The sequence below is a fragment of the Ylistrum balloti genome, unplaced genomic scaffold (genome assembly GCF_031769215.1).
Source record: "Ylistrum balloti isolate Yb309-2 unplaced genomic scaffold, AGI_CSIRO_Ybal_v1 Utg369802, whole genome shotgun sequence".
NCBI lineage: Eukaryota > Metazoa > Mollusca > Bivalvia > Pectinida > Pectinidae > Ylistrum > Ylistrum balloti.
The window spans coordinates 1,718,356-1,736,305 of record NW_026781979.1 but is presented as its reverse complement, the minus strand read 5'-3'; the positions used below and the strand labels follow the sequence as shown (position 1 = coordinate 1,736,305).

General features: G+C 38.5%; 1 protein-coding gene across 4 annotated transcripts in view; it reads left to right on the top strand.

Moving 5' to 3' along the window:
* Positions 1-17,950, top strand: part of LOC132544559 (neuronal acetylcholine receptor subunit alpha-10-like) — a 201,414-nt gene that overhangs the window by 46,110 nt on the left and 137,354 nt on the right. The window contains exon 1 of one of the 4 annotated variants that reach the window (XM_060208172.1): positions 12,664-12,798. The exons of the other annotated variants lie outside the window; for them this stretch is intronic. The gene's annotated coding sequence lies outside the window, so the exon portion shown is untranslated. Of the gene's footprint in view, positions 1-12,663; positions 12,799-17,950 lie in introns of those variants that run through there. 4 annotated transcript variants of the gene reach the window in all.

The following is a 17,950-nucleotide window of genomic DNA, read 5'->3' as shown; positions in this document are numbered from 1 at the left end:
CGGTTCATTTAGACAAACAACGCATAACGGTTTTTCGCAAATCAAATCTCCCATATATTGTGTCATAAATTCATCAACGCTTATTAGCACCCTCCACTGTATACTTCATAAATCAGACAAATCTTACATTGCGCCAATACATATATCTCCGATAATTACAAGTTTTGATAATACTCTTGAAACATATAATAAAGTAAATATCTTGCACGGCAATACCTTATTAATATTTCGGTTATACTACATTGTGCCAATACCTGATAAATCTAAGACAATCATTACATTACGGCAATACTTGATAGGGCTAATTGACATTCGCTACAATGCCCAAAGACTTCATAGATCTATCAAACAATCGCTACATTGCGCGAATACTTGATAGATCTACCAGACATTCGCTTCATTGCGCCGAAATATGATAGGTCTAACTGACAATCGCTACATTGCGCCAATACTTGATAGATTTGCCAGACGATCGGTACATTGCGCCAATATTTCCTAGATCTACCATACAATCGCTATATTGCGCCAATATTTGATAGGACTAACTGACAATCGCTTCATTGCGCAAAGACTTCACAGATCTACCAAACAATCGCTACATTGCGCCAATACTTGATAAATCTACAAGGCAATTGCTACATTGCGCTAATGCTTGATAAATCTACAAGACCATTGCCACATTGCGCTAATGCTTGATAAATCTACAAGACAATTGCTACATTGCGCCAATGCTTGATAAATCTACAAGACAATTGCTACATTGCGCCAATGCTTGATGAACCTACAAGACAATTGCTACATTGCGCCAATGCTTGATAAATCTACAAGACAATTGCTACATTGCGCCAAAACTTGATCAATCTGCCAGACGATCGGTACATTGCGCCAATACTTGATAGATCTACAAGACAATCACTACATTGCGCCAATATTTGATAGATCTACAAGACAATCGCTATATTGCGCCAATACTTGATAGGTCTAACTGACAATCGCTTCATTGCGCAAAGACTTCACAGATCTACCAAACAATCGCTACATTGCGCCAATGCTTGATAGATTTCAAGACAATCGCTACATTGCGCCAATACTTGATAGATATGTCAGACAATCTCTACATTGCGCCAATACTTGATAGATTTCAAGACAATCACAACATTGCGCCAATACTTGATAGATTTCAAGGCAATCGCTACATTGCGCCAATACTTGATAGGTCTAACTGACAATCGCTACATTGCGCCAATATTTGATAGATATACAAGACAATCGCTACATTGCGCCAATACTTGATATATCAATATAACGTTCTTTCAATGTTCTATCAGATAAAGCATTCCACAAACCTTCCATGGCTCTAACTTAAAAAGCATTACATCGTTTTTTCAAGGTCGTAGTAGGCAATGCAAAGCGTTGTTCGTTCAGAGTGCTAACAGACACCAAACATTCGCTTATTAAAAAAGAAAACAAGAATTTGCATAACTCTTCAATGTTTTCATAAAGCGGTCGATATGTAACCCTGTCTTTCTTGGGGCCTTGGTGCATTTCTTTGTGTTTATTTGCTGTTTTTAGGATTTCGTTTACTATACAGTATATTTTTCATTTGTTCGTATTTTGCTCTCGTTTCAAAGAATTCGAATTAATATTTTTGTTAATCATCAGTATAAACTTGTTGTTATGAAATATGAACTCTTGGTACTGAACATGACATATGTTTTACCTATATGGAGACAACAGCGTTAGTCACGCACAAGGTGACAGTTGATAAGTAATTGCATGTGTCCATGACAAGATGTATCTTTACAATGTATTAGAACAATGTCACAATCTTTACTGGACCACATTTGGCCATCATTCCACACCTTCCTAAAACCCATGACAGTCTGAACCTTTTCAATATGTTTACTGAAATGCATGACGCGGAATCCTCCTTGACCCAACTTTTCCGTATGCCTATCCCTGACCCATCAAAACGTAGACCCATTCCGGACCACACCTTACCGTATACCTATCCCTGACCTCATCACACCATAACCCATTCCGGACCACACCTTACCGTATACCTATCCCTGACCCCATACTTACGTAGACCCCTTCCGAACCACATCTTACTGTAGACCAATTCCTGACCCACTCTTTAAATAAACCCATTCCGGACCACACCTTACCGTATACCTATCCCTGACCCCATACTTACGTAGACCCCTTCCGAACCACATCTTACTGTAGACCAATTCCTGACCCCATCATTTCGGACCTCATCTTACTTTAGACATACATTTTGTATGTCTGAGCCAATTAATCCGGACATCACCTTACTATAGACCTATTCCTGACCCCACCAATCCGGATCTCAACTTACTGTTGAATTATTTCTGAGCCATCAATCCGGACATCACCTTTCTGTAGACATATTCCTTACCCTATCTTTAAGTAGACCATTCCGGAACTAACCTTACTGTAGACCCATTCCTGACACTATCTTTACGTAGACGTATTCTGGATCTTATTTCGGACCTCACTTTCCCTTTCCCTTATACCTATTCCGGACCTCACTTTCCCTTTCCCGTATACTTATTCCGGACCTCAATTTCCTTTTCCCGTATACCTATTCCGGACCTCACTTTCCCTTTCCCGTATACCTATTCTGGATCTTACTTTCGTGTAAACCCATTCCGGACTTAACCTCGACTTATTCCGGATCCCACCATGGCCTATATCCCCTCCCCTCCTAGCTTTGTCAGACATATATAGTTGGCCATTTCTGGTTCCGTGACCGAATACATAGTAATAAGACACGATTACATCAACAGCTCGCGTGTCCTACAGTACGTGGTCATTAACCGCACGCAAAACACGCGCAGTCCTTAATGAAACAGTGTCATTATTTAAAGTACATACCGCATGTTGCTATATTTTCATTTATTTGTTCAGATAAGGGAAACATAGAAATATAATTAATGAGAGCGCATCTTTAGAATATGTTGCAGATGAATTATATTGTCAATAAAACGATAGCATTGTTTTGTAAACAATATACACTCTACATATACATACTATAAACATGTCTGATGTTTTGTAAATGACGTCATATAACCAGTTATGTTATAATGATATCAATGGGAAAATGAATGGAAAATAAAAATTAAATAAGTTTATATTCTATATTTTATTTCCCTTCAGTGTGAGTGATAGCGTGCGCCAAGCGAAGTGACTGCTCTCTACCGTCGTTTCATCACATACATTATACATGGTAATGTTTGTCGTAAATTCATGTAGGGCCGGAACTGTTGGAGAGAAGCAACATTTGGTTCCCGTGTCTGGGACACCTATTATATGCCTAGATTATGATTCCACATTACCGGCATTGCGCTTCTTGTCAATTCCACGACTAGGTCTGAAATGTAAGTTTATTATAGGTACTATCGCACTTCGGCGAGAGCGCATGTAGTAGGTAGACATTATACGTTCTCAAACCAAATAGGAAACCTAACAAAACTTCCACACGTGCAATAAACTGTCCGAAAAATAATAGGGATATGTGTTCACTGATAAACTTATATTTGTTTTTGGAACCATTGACGATGGCTGCCATTGGTATAGAATGAGGTTCTGGGTGTAGAATAATAGAGGGTATTTCCGGAATGTTTATGTAGAATAGTGTTTTTAACATGTCCTTAGATGATTTTTTTTAGAGCTTTTCCGTGTTTGTTGTGAAAATAAAGTATGATTTTCGCACCCAAGAGTGTAGGGTATGATTTCGTGTCTCTGGGTAAACAATAATGTTTCCTTGTATATGTATTCATGTATGATCGTGTTCGAGTGGCTGTAGAGTAAAAGAACCTGTCACCTTCTTGAACACGCAGTTCGCTTAATAATCTTTCGTCTCTGGTTAAAGAACCCAATATCTTACTTGTAAGGGGTAGAATTATTATATTCCCCTTACCCTGCTTGCCCGCCTCTTAAACATATGAAGCTGTTACCCCATGCTTGACATTGTTAACGTGATGTCATAGTGTGACTTCACCTGTTCAGGTTAAGACAATAGTGTTTTCCCTTTTTGTTTTGGGTTGTTGTAGGTGTGTAGCAGTGATTAGCGTTCCCTGTGTCCGTATATTAGTCGACATGTGACATCGAGACATCTCGTTTGATCTTACTTATTTACAAAATTATAATATTGTCTATTATCTTATCATTTCGGCATCATACAGATGAGCTAAGGAATATTTGAGATTGTGACTTTCAGTGTCACGGTTGATTATACAATGTGTGTTACTGTTGTCTACATAGGAGACTAGGACTTTCTGTGTCATAGTGAATTATACAACACGTGTTCCCATTGTCTGAATGAGAGTGGGACTTTCTGTGTTTGTTGAACACATGATATGTGTTCATGTTGTATACGATCCTAGACTTTCTGTTTAACTGCGGGATATTCGGGCTCATTATGTTATTCGGAAATTCCTGATATTGTAATGAGCCTTGTTTTCCTAATCCTAATGGGCCTTACTGTTTCAGATCTCACTACAGTTATACTTTACTTCAGTAATACAGTAAGTCTGTCACCTGATTGATCTTACAGTATCACCGGCCAGAATCTGTGGACTGGCTGGCCGTTGGGGACAAGCGCTTTTACGCGTGAGCGAGGCGTGACGTATGTGCACGTGAACCCATGTAACTGACAGCATGTTCAGTCTCACCTGATTTATCCCGAGATCAATATCTCCGCGCCGCATCCTCCTGTAGGTGGCGTAGTATGACTATATAGGCTTTATCTTTGAGTGGTTGGTAGTAAATATGCCCTTCCTCCCTACAGACACCATCTCTCCCATCACATGGTACATATTTTAGATAGTGCCATAGTAAGAACTAACATGGAATGACATGACGTTACACTGTATATACTAAACGTGATGTAATGAGAGAAATAAGATATACAACTCTCTCGACGATCTTTGTGATCATAGCTTTGTGGAAATAACCAATTAAATCGGGAATGGACTTGATGCAATTCACCGTGAACAGACGTAATAATCATAAAAAATGCAAACTCAAAATATTTCTTTCTGTCTCCGTTCAATTCCTAAGGTCGTACACCTTTCGATTCAGTCGTATATTCCACTTAGAGACGACCAGGCTCTCCTCCACCACATATTATAATCGGAGAAAGCCAGGCTCTCTTCATCATGTATTATAATCGGAGAACGCCTGACTCTCTCTATCATATATCATAATCGGAGGACGCCCTGTTCTCTACATCATATATTATAATCGGAGAACGCCCGGCTCTTTCCATCCTATGTTATAATCGGAGAACGCCCGGCTCTCTCCACCATATATTATGATTGGAGAACGCCCGACTTTCTCTATCATATATTATAATCGGAGAACGCCCGGGTCTCTCCACCATATATTATAATCGAAGAACGCCCGGGTCTCTCCACCATATATTATAATCGGAGGACGCACTGCTCTCTGCATCATATATCATAATCGGATAACGCATTGTTCTCTGCATCATATATCATAATCGGAGAACGCCCGGCTCTCTCCATCATATATTTTAATCGGATAACGCCCGACTTTCTCTATCATATATTATAATCGGAGAACGCCCTGCTCTCTCCATCATATATTATAACCGAAGAATGCTTGGCTTTCTCCACCATATATTATAATCGGAGAACGTCGGCTTTTCCCGTCATTTCTTATTATTGAAGATTGCCTCCATCTTACATTCAAATTGGTGAGCCACCAGCTCTCTTCGTCCGATGTGCTTACACAGATAGATTTAGATAAGTTTCCGATTTTCACACAAATTTACAGCTATACCCATGACAGTCAGTAAACGTTTCAGGTAGAAGAACAAAATTCATGAAAAGATATTTTTTTAAAATACAACATCGTATATAAATATATGTAACGCTTAGATTCCCTTCCTTAGTGACGTCACAATCTGTCTTGTTAATTTCAGTGTGATATTGATTGTAGTGTTAAAGGTCAGATGTCCAATGGGGACAGACGCGTGAGTGTTGTCCGCTCGATATAGCGACTCACGAGCTACGTATTCTCGTCCTCGCGGGATTTTAAATGTTAGTAAGACGAAACGGTAATTTACAGAGACGCCCATTTTTTAAGATGTGATGATTTAAATATCACTGGAGGCCTCGTGGAAGGCTCAGTCAATTGTTGTTACATTAAGACTATAGCGTGGAACATATCACAGTATATAACATTTACTTCAGTTTTCAATCTGATAGCTTTATTTTGAAAATTAAAGCTATCATTTACAATTTTTTCACTTTCGTCTATTCAGTGATTTTTAAAAATAATGTTCATTATTACAATTTCCATCTTCTCCCTCTCTCTGTTTACTTTTACAATATCAACTACTGACTTTAAGTCGTTTATTGAATTCGTTAGTCATTATTTGATAAAACCATTTTGTTTGCTGTCGTACCATTATTTTCATTTGTACAGTAAGTATTCTTTCATTTCGTTTGTATAATCAGTTATACATGTAAATAGTTCAGTTAATCAATTCAGATTAAATATAATCAGTCCATCAAAAATAGTCTGGTTGTGATAAAATATTGGTAAACTAACATATACAAATATGGATGTAGTTAATCATATTGTGTTTGTATATGGTTATATAGAATGTGTGTGAATTTGATGTTTCAGAATTCGACCATTTGTTATTTGATGATCATTTCACAATTTCGCTCTGTGTTTACACAACAAATAGGAAAGAATGATATTTCATTATCAAAGAGACAGATACCAACAGGAGACAGAAAAACATCCAGAATTTAAAATAATTTTGATGATAATAATTAATCTTACTGGAATGATTGAAAATTGCACTTAATCCAATTGACTTGAAGGTTTCAATATATATTTGAAACTGGTAGATGACACTTTTAGTATATTGAAAGACAATGACACTGTCCATCTGTCCATAATACGTGTTTATAATAATGTAGGACCGATTAGTTCACGGTCGCTTTCCATGTAATACTGATGGACCGGGTAAAACACGGTCGTAATACTGTAGGACCGGGTATCACACGGTCGCTTTCCATGTAATACTGTAGGACTGATTAGTACACGGTCGCTTTCCATGCAATACTGTAGGACTGATTAGTACACGGTCGCTTTCCATGCAATACTGATGGACCGGGTAAAACACGGTCGTAATACTGTAGGACCGGGTATCACACGGTCGCTTTCCATGCAATACTGTAGGACTGATTAGTACACGGTCGCTTTCCATGCAATACTGATGGACCGGGTAAAACACGGTCGTAATACTGTAGGACCGGGTATCACACGGTCGCTTTCCATGTAATACTGTAGGACTGATTAGTACACGGTCGCTTTCCATGTAATACTGTAGGACCGGGTATCACACGGTCGTAATACTGTAGGACCGGGTATCACACGGTCGTAATACTGTAGGACCGGGTAACACACGGTCGTAATACTGTAGGACCGGGTATCACACGGTCGTAATACTGTAGGACCGGGTATCACATGATCGCTTTCCATGCAATACTGTACGCTTTCCATGCAGTAACATAGGACCGATTAGTACACATTTCCATGCAATACCGGTGGAGCTATACCCGCATACCGCTTTAGTAAACAGTCGGTATCTCCAGTTTCCTAGTACAGCAGGGGATTATTTCCTGGCTTGAAAAAAAATCTTTCGAATTTTTAAAGAATACTTAACAGATAAAACTTGTGATGATAACCAAGGCCTGCTCTACAGACTGTTGTAGGCCTATCATTCTACCACTTCCCTTGGTCCGACCAAAACCTTAACCACTGTTTAACAACATCGGCTTATCCATCTTACAACTCGCAGTGTTTCATATTAAATTCAAAATTGCCTAAGTTGTGTACAGACTGGCGTTCTCTTATAGCCATAAACACGATTAATGTTACAACAGGACTTCTATTAAAACCATTGATTACATCAGGCCAGCACCTGTATCAGGCAAGTTCATATTTCTGCACAAATTCAATATTTAGGGAGGAGGTTCTCCTTGCAGCTTGAGACTATAACGTAACAAACATGCACTTTGTGGACACGCTCATGGATCTTTGGCATTTTTACTTTGGAGTGGCGTTTGAAGTTTGTATCTTGAGCGGAGAGCGGGAGAAAGCACTCCTTTAACCGTTTTGTCTTATCTTGCTATTATTGCATTCCTCCCTCCCCCTCCCACCCTCTAATTTTTCATTTGATGACACTATTACATTGTGTTTTAGGATGCGACATCCCTCCTGTGTCTTCTGTCGCCGCCCCGCTTCATCTCTCCGTAACCATGCCAACAAGTCCGCTCGTAGACGTCAGCACCAAAAATGCTCCCACTATTGCACGAAAAGAGCTTGAAGTTATCGCTATATCATCTTATTTGTTCACGCCAGTCTGTGTTGGCATAATAGATATTTTAGAAATAATTTCAATTCCTATACGGCTAACAAAAAGCTATATGTTCTATTTCAATTCCTTACTGACCAATGAGAGAAAGGGTTTACTCACTAGGGACCAATGCGATCTCTTTACTGAAATGGCAAATCATCACCATGTTAAAATTGAAATTCTTTGTTAAAGGAAGTACAAAGTATATGGATATGAATCACCACACCACCTTCTGTGTTCTGCTAATAGCAGAAGAAATAGAAATATCAGTCTGCACATATATGTTGGCTTTGCCTTCATTTTAAGAAAAAATATCAGATGTATGAAAATTACAGAATGTACAGATTTATGGGGCTAGCATCACTAACGAGTCCTAGAAGGACGAAACAGCTGTATGATGTAGCATCACTAACGAGTCCTAGAAGGACGAAACAGCTGTATGATGCAGCATCACTAACGAGTCCTAGAAGGACGAAACAGCTGTATGATGCAGCATCACTAACGAGTCCTAGAAGGACGAAACAGCTGTATGATGCAGCATCACTAACGAGTCCTAGAATGACGAAACAGCTGTATGATGTAGCATCACTAACGAGTCCTAGAAGGACGAAACAGTTGTATTATGTAGCATCACTAACGAGTCCTAGAAGGACGAAACAGCTGTATGATGCAGCATCACTAACGAGTCCTAGAAGGACGAAACAGCTGTATGATGCAGCATCACTAACGAGTCCTAGAAGGACTAAGCACCTGTATAATGCAGCATCACTGAGGAGTCCTAGAAGGACGAAACAGCTGTATTATGCAGTTTCATTCATTGTTTGGCTCTAATGTACATATCTATTATCTAAATTTGTCTTAAATGATGCTATTTATTCAAGTGATTTTTAATCAATCTTTTAAATCAGACCTGCACCTATACTTCTATGGTAATTATAATAAAATGATATTGTATATTTACACGTATCTTTTTAGATTTCCTACCCTTATCCTATCTTATCTTGTGTGCTGACAACTACGATGGAAGTAAACATACTTTGAATCACTGTCCAATGTAATATGTCAATTTGAAGGTACTTATTATACCTGTATACCTATATGTTACTATTGTCGGTGATGTATAGTCCTTACAGTACACCTATATGTTACTATTGTCGGTGATGTATAGTCCTTACAGTACACCTATATGTTACTATTGTCGGTGATGTATAGTCCTTACAGTACACCTATATGTTACTATTGTCGGTGATGTATAGTCCTTACAGTACACCTATATGTTACTATTGTCGGTGATGTATAGTCCTTACAGTACACCTATATGTTACTATTGTCGGTGATGTATAGTCCTTACAGTATACCTATATGTTACTATTGTCGGTGATGTATAGTCCTTACAGTACACCTATATGTTACTATTGTCGGTGATGTATAGTCCTTACAGTACATATATATGTTACTATTGTCGGTGATGTATAGTCCTTACAGTATACCTATATGTTACTATTGTCGGTGATGTATAGTCCTTACAGTGTACCTATATGTTACTTTTGTCGGTGATGTATAGTCCTTACAGTGTACCTATATGTTACTGTTGTCGGTGATGTATAGTCCTTACAGTATACCTATATGTTACTATTGTCGGTGATAGTGATGTATAGTCCTTACAGTATACCTATATGTTACTATTGTTGGTGGTGTATAGTCCTTACAGTATACGTATATATTACTATTGTCGGTGATGTATAGTCCTTACAGTATACCTATATGTTACTATTGTCGGTGATGTATAGTCCTTACAGTATACCTATATGTTACTATTGTCGGTGATGTATAGTCCCTACAGTATACCTATATGTTACTAATGTCGGTGATAGTGATGTATAGTCCTTACAGTATACCTACATGTTACTATTGTCGGTGATAGTGATGTATAGTCCTTACAGTATACCTATATGTTACTATTGTCGGTGATGTATAGTCCTTACAGTGTACCTATATGTTACTATTGTCTGTGATGTATAGTCCTTACAGTATACCTATATGTTACTATTGTCGGTGATGTATAATCCTTACAGTATACCTACATGTTACTATTGTCGGTGATAGTGATGTATAGTCCTTACAGTATACCTATATGTTACTGTTGTCGGTGATGTATAGTCCTTAAAGTATACCTATATGTTACTATTGTCGGTGATGTATAGTCCTTACAGTATACCTATATGTTACTATTGTCGGTGATAGTGATATATAGTCCTTACAGTATATCTATATGTTATCATTGTCGGTGATGTATAGTCCTTACAGTGTACCTATATGTTACTATTGTCGGTGATGTATAGTCCTTACAGTGTACCTATATGTTATTATTGTCGGTGATGTATAGTCCTTACAGTGTACCTATATGTTACTATTGTCGGTGATGTATAGTCCTTACAGTACACCTATATGTTACTGTTGTCGGTGATGTATAGTCCTTAAAGTATACCTATATGTTACTATTGTCGGTGATGTATAGTCCTTACAGTATACCTATATGTTACTATTGTCGGTGATAGTGATATATAGTCCTTACAGTATACCTATATGTTATTATTGTCGGTGATGTATAGTCCTTACAGTGTACCTATATGTTACTATTGTCGGTGATGTATAGTCCTTACAGTGTACCTATATGTTATTATTGTCGGTGATGTATAGTCCTTACAGTGTACCTATATGTTACTATTGTCGGTGATGTATAGTACTTACAGTGTACCTATATGTTACTATTGTCGGTGATGTATAGTACTTACAGTGTACCTATATGTTACTGTTGTCGGTGATGTATAGTCCTTACAGTATATCTATATGTTACTATTGTCGGTGATGTATAGTCTTTACAGTGTACCGATATGTTACTATTGTCGGTTATAGTGATGTCTTTTAAATATATTAAAATCAAAATATCATTTAAAGTTGGAAATGTTCCAAAACATTCTACAGTCCCACACATCTCTTGACCACAGCTGTTAAGTCCGAAGCACGCTACAGTTCCACACATCTCCTGACCACAGCTATTAACTCCGAAACATACTACAGTCCCACACATCTCCGAACCTCAGCCAATAATACCCTGATTATCAAAAAAACGAGACCAAGACTAACATATAGTTTACGTTGTAATGAGAAACCAATCAATCGGTATCGATTTCCAACCCTGTTTATATAACCTGCCTCCTGAACTGTAGCAATGATACCAAGATGACGAGATCTGCATCAAAACGCAATATTTTGTCTACTTAATTGCCGAACGAGATGGAATCTTGGTGCCCTAAATGTTTCCAAAGACTGTATGTCAGGTATTTAAGCTCTTTCTACGGTCGTGCCTGTTTCAAGTGATTGTATGCACATGAGCCGTCTCCTAGTATTATAACGTGCAGATATTAATTCTTCACAAGCGTCAGAGTGATTAGAACAGATATTATATAACTCAAGGATGTGTACACTGTTTTAATCATAACCAGAATGCTCGGTACGATTACAGTGGTATGATATCGTTCCTTTTCATGAAGTATAAAAAAAAACGTGTTTGTGATTCCTGACGGGTTGTGCTTGGTTAAGATGACAACCTTGAAACATGCCCATTTGATCAACACGAGAAGAAGTTTCCACGTGGATTGTGAGTGTTTTAGACAAGAATTAATACGTTGATATTCTGTATAATTATACCGTACAAAACAGTTCTGCTACATTCTATATCAACATACTTGACCGAATAGAACGTAAAACGTAAACATACCTCGCCTAAACTACATCAAACGTCATCAAAATCTAAAATGTCATCATATTCTTCCTTTGCCAAATTATATAAATGATGGAATAATGGTGTCTTTTCAGATACAATTGTACTAGGAGTTGCCTCACAAATATATTAATTGATTATCAATTTGGAAATAACCCAAATTGTATTTGATTTGCAAACGAGAGACATGGTCTGGTGATCTGATTCTAAAATAATTTGTGTATACACATTCTTTTTGACTTTCTAGAATCCAATTAATAAATAGTCAATCTTTTCATAAACGTGTACTTTAGAAGAAAAGATAAAAAGAACAATATATAAGAATATTTCAACCTATTAACTAATTTTGAAATTCTACAGATAAGAACCGATGGTGCAGAAGTTCGATTTTCGATTATAACCGATCATCAGAACGTCGCTAGTTTTTGCTCTTTTAAATCGGCAGAAAAAACGCAATGTACTCATCCACCTTGACATCACTATGCAAGGCATCATGGGATACCCAAAATGGTACATTCGGAAGAGTCGGTCAAGGTCATACCAACAACAATGTCTCGGGAAGACATCTGACGTTACTGAAAAGTAGGTAGGTAAGAAAATAAAAAGGTAAGAAAATGTCTTATCATAGGCATGGTGTCATCATATCTCGAAATCGTATTTTTTGGAGACACACAATACATGTACAAACTGTATGTAAGACCCTCTGTATGTCTCTAGATGTAAAATGTCAGTAAATTCCGAAGAAAAAACAACAACTCAAAACCTGTTAATCCCTCAAATTGCTTTACTACCAGGAAGCTTGATGCAGACACACTAAGTGACTCACGCGTACAAATCAAACTGATGCTCCGAGCAGGTCGATTTGTCACGCTGCATCCGCTTATATACTTCCCGTGATGGGCGGAAGTGTGCTCCTTTAATGGAATGTTTCTATGATTTTAATCAATTGTAGATTTTCTATGCAGAATATTGTGGCTTGGATTATTGACAAACTAATTGTAATGGTATGCTAGAGTGAGCTAAACTGAAGTGTGGTTTGGGTAATTGATACATTTTGTCGGGATAGTATGCCAGAGTGAACTTAACACAATATTGTGGTTTGGGTAATTGACACATTTTGTCGGGATAGTATGCCAGAGTGAACTTAACACAATATTGTGGTTTGGGTAATTGACACAGTTTGTCGGGATAGTATTCCAGAGTGAACTGAACACACTATTGTGGTTCAGGGTATTGACACAGTCTGTTGTGATGGTCTGCCAGAGTGAACTTAATACAATATTGTGTTTTGGTTAATTGACACAGTGTATTATGCTGGTATGTCAAAGTTAACCAAATACAATATTGTGACAGAGTATTGATAGTTTTATGTGATGGCCTGCCACAGTAAACTAAACACGATTTTGTGACTTGGGTGTAATGCAAAAATAAGATTGTTGTCATATTGTGCATGAGTGAGCTTAACACCAAACCATGGCTTTGGATATTCGCTTACAGGTTATCTTAAGTGGCCAAAAACAAAAGATTCACACACACGGTGAAGTGATTTTATCAATGGATTGACAATGTCTAATTTAGCTTAGCAGCAGGTTGATGACCAGTCTGTATCTCTTAATGAGCTAGAAGTATTTATACAGTATAGAAAAGCACTGCCGTCTGCTGTCGTCGTCGCCTTTATGGATAGACAAAAAACAGTCGGAATTTTACAGACCTGAAGAGTTCATCTAGTGCGGCAGAACTGCATGGTTGTCATTGTACATTACTCAACACGTATGACCCACATTGTTAATGGATAACAAATATGGTATGGAAGTATTTTGCTGATGTAAGTTGTATGTTTCACGTGCAGATTGCCAGGTGGCGCTGTCTCCCCAAGATCGTAAGCGCCGTGCTGGCCAGTGTCATACCATTTGCAAGGTTTATTTTTTTCAATTTCGTAAATGTCAGAACCTGCCGACTTGTAAAAATCGATATCAAACTTAACCTTTTAGTTCTAAAATTTCAATGAATTCTCTTTTGACATATGAGTTGCTAACTGGATAAGAATTGTCCGTCACTGTTACAGTCAGCTCTGTGGCCATTCAATGAATCGACTTGCCAGTCAATCGTCCAGGGCCCAACGCTCGGTAGATATCCATGCCGTTTCTGTATTGTTTCTATATGACTGTGACTTTCCTTGACATTTCGGTACACCTTTACATTATTGCAGTCATTATATTCCGTCCTTTCGGTATACCTCTACATCATGACGTCATAATCTCACTGACCTATCGTCCTTACCAGTAATCTGTTATACATACTATCTCACTTTAGCTTCTCCAACTTTGGCGGTAAATACGTTCCTTGACCAAATTCTCTTGATGTTGCCCTCTCGGGGATAAACCGTCCTACATGCATGTAAGTACTGTGGCTTACTACAAGAGTGTATATGCCCAACAAAAGATGAAGGAGGATTCCTATCCCCTAATTACGTAATGTTTTTTGTAATAAATCTCTGTAACAAGATAGCTGGGTTCGCTTTTGGAATCTCCGTCATGCGCACTTCAGGGAATAAGGCCAATACCTGTTCGCATTACACTGAAACAAAATACTGGATTTTCATGCAAATATATTGGATGAAATGCAAATATATATTCTATTATAAGCTGGCAATTTAGTTTCGTATTCGGTCATTATAAATAAGTGTTCCCGAGAGTGTTACATGAGAAAAGGCATGTCAACTTCGATCGGAGACAATTTGTAGTGAATGAAGATGGCTTCATTTCAAGAGCACTTACCAGCAGTGTGACTGCAAGTCTTCTACTATCAACCTATTGATCGCAAGGAGCCAGCCTAGTTATGAAGCAATTATGGTCAATGCGCTTAAGGTCTTAACATATCCTGTATTGAAGTTGTGTGTTTTTATCTACATGCTTATGTTCGTTTATCGACGGATTATGCCTGGCAGTATTTTCTTTGTATATGCCTATACACGTGTGACATGCACGTAAGATAGATAAAGCCTTGTTGGTAAAATTATCGCACACATGCAGACGCGCTCGTGAGGAACATTTCTCAACAGTTTTCTTTTAAAAATACAAGCGTTTTCTAGTATGTTCGTGTGATTTTCTTTCGTTCTGAAACGAAACCGATCGCCAAATCTTTATTTTCGGATTGCTAATGCAGACCTGAAATGTCAGACATTCTCTAACGAAACAGTACATAACATAACACTTCGGCCTGTATGTACATGTACTATGCAGATCACACAACGTGTTTAACGTGTAGCATGAGAATACCACTACATTGTGTTGATTAAGTCATATGGTCATGACACATCACACAACAGATCAAAACGTTTTAACATAGCCATGCTAACGCCATTGTGTCTACTACTTGTACGGCAAGTTAATGTATAAATGTAGAGCAGGTTAGTGTGACAACTCAGAAATAAAGAGTCCGGTCGAACCCTACTCGGGACGGTTTCTGTTTCTCAGGCAGCGAAGATCGCTTTTATTTTTCCAAATGGCTTTGGGTAGCATGTGGCGGACCTCTCGCATGATATTCAGGGAGGCAGCCAACAGCTATGTATTTACTCATTTTAGTAATATGCGTTATTGCGAATGCAAGTATTACACCATACAAATATCAAAGTATTATTGCAGAATCATGCAAAAACCAATGAGATTATGTCTCCTGGTTTAAATGCTGATATCCAATTGCGATATACAATCGATTGGATGGAATATCAATGATACATTGCAGTCTTAGAGAACCGTGTAGATAGTGGTGAATTAAATACATTTGATGACACTTTCACGCGGGGAGTGGTGTGTTGTGTATATTTGGTGGCTCTTTCATGTGGCGAGTGGAGTGGTGTGCACGTTTGGAGACACTTTCATGTGGTGAGTGGAGTGGTGTGTACATTTTGAGACAGTTACACATGTATTTTGGTGTGTTGTGTACATTTTGAGACACATACATATGGAAACTGGTGACATACATACTAGTAATGAGACACATGTGAAGTGTGATGCATGGCAGGCATATGCATGTACTTGCATGTTTGAGGAGTTCTGGGCTGTATTCATGAGTGGTGTGTATTTTGGGAACCACATGTTTACGGTGAAGTGTCCTGTACACTAGTATTGAGACATACGTGTGGTGTATTGTGTACAGTGAGAGACACGGGAAATGCTATGTTAAATACATTTGGATATACAGTCTAACCTGTCATAACGGCCACCTTATTTAAGCGGCCACCTGCTTATAACGGCCGTTTTCAGACCCTCCCAATCGTTTTTGCTCATTAATGATACCTAGTTATATAGTTGTGTCATAAAATAAAGATTGGTCTGTCTTCAAATTATTTGCTAATGATAAATAATAACAGATGATGTTTTATAACTGTATTCAAATATCAATGTGCAAATTGCCGCAACTTGGGTTCGAAAATAAGGAACCTCAGTTAAGAGGCCACCTCTTTATAAAGGACACTTTCATAATTTCCCACCAGTGACCGTTTAATACAGGTTAGACTGTATATTTAGTGCCTTTACGTTGAGAGTGTAGTGAACATTAAGAGACACATTTGAAGACACATACAGTGGATAACGTGTGTTGTGCATTGAGAGACACATGTAGGGAGTGATATCTTAATCACAGGCACAGTTAACACTTCTCTAAACCAATAGTTATTAAGTCTCTGTAGTGTCAGGGCATAGGATGTCCTGTCCTCCGCCCATTCTCTTCAGCGGCAGTTGCGTCCCTTGTCGCGTTCTTCACATAGGTAGATCAGTAAGTAAGAGTACACTTTAGGCGGAAGGAGCGCTAACTGTTTTGCCTGCGTTTGTTTATGTGTATGTATCGATTTTCAACAAACTATCTCAAGATAGCGCCTATGTATTCGGCTTTTGCGTAATTTACGTCTTCTTTGTACGCTCCGGGTCAAACTAAGCTCGTCTACGTGAGCACAACTAGACACGTAAATGATGAGGCCATTCCTAAACTTAAAAAATAATCATTGTTCCTGCTATCGTAGAAGTTTTATCTGGTGTATTACGCGCCCAATCGTCGTGTGCCTGTTTGAGGGGTGACTGCCTCACAATGGAACACAGACCGCCAGTTCTAGTTGACATCGATTACCTTGTGTAATGCAGGATTACACCACTTCTCCAATCTATACCAAGGGACCATCAAACTGCAGTTTCAAACGCAGTGATTTCGGTCAGATCCCGAAGGTCAATCAGTGCTCACTCTTTTAAAAAAACTATATTCCATGTGCACGAGTTACCTCCCTTAGATTCTGTTATCAGCTGTTCATGTATTTCCTGAAACAACGGACTTCGCCAATCAGAAAGGTTTTGTTTTCTGAAAGGTGCATTTGACATACGTGAAATTATCGACAAAATATATCAATATAACACAATTAGCAATCTCTTGTGATTTCTGTGCGTTTAGAAATTAATACATCACGCTAACCTTGTCAAGAGTTTGATAGACGAGGATAACAGACGTGATAGGGTGGGGTCAGTCTGATTCGTCTGGGAGTGACCAAAGGTGCCTACACCACGAGACCAGGTGTCAAGCACGGAAGAGTACGCAGTCAGTGAGCGAGTGACAAACCCTGATTTAATCAGGGCATCGTTAGCGCGAATCGCAAGGGTCTCCGAGTGCTTAGCGAGGGAAACAGACGATCTACGTTGTGATAACTCGCGGGGTGGCGGGGGACTTGCCGCCTATGTCCGGAGCTGGTGCTA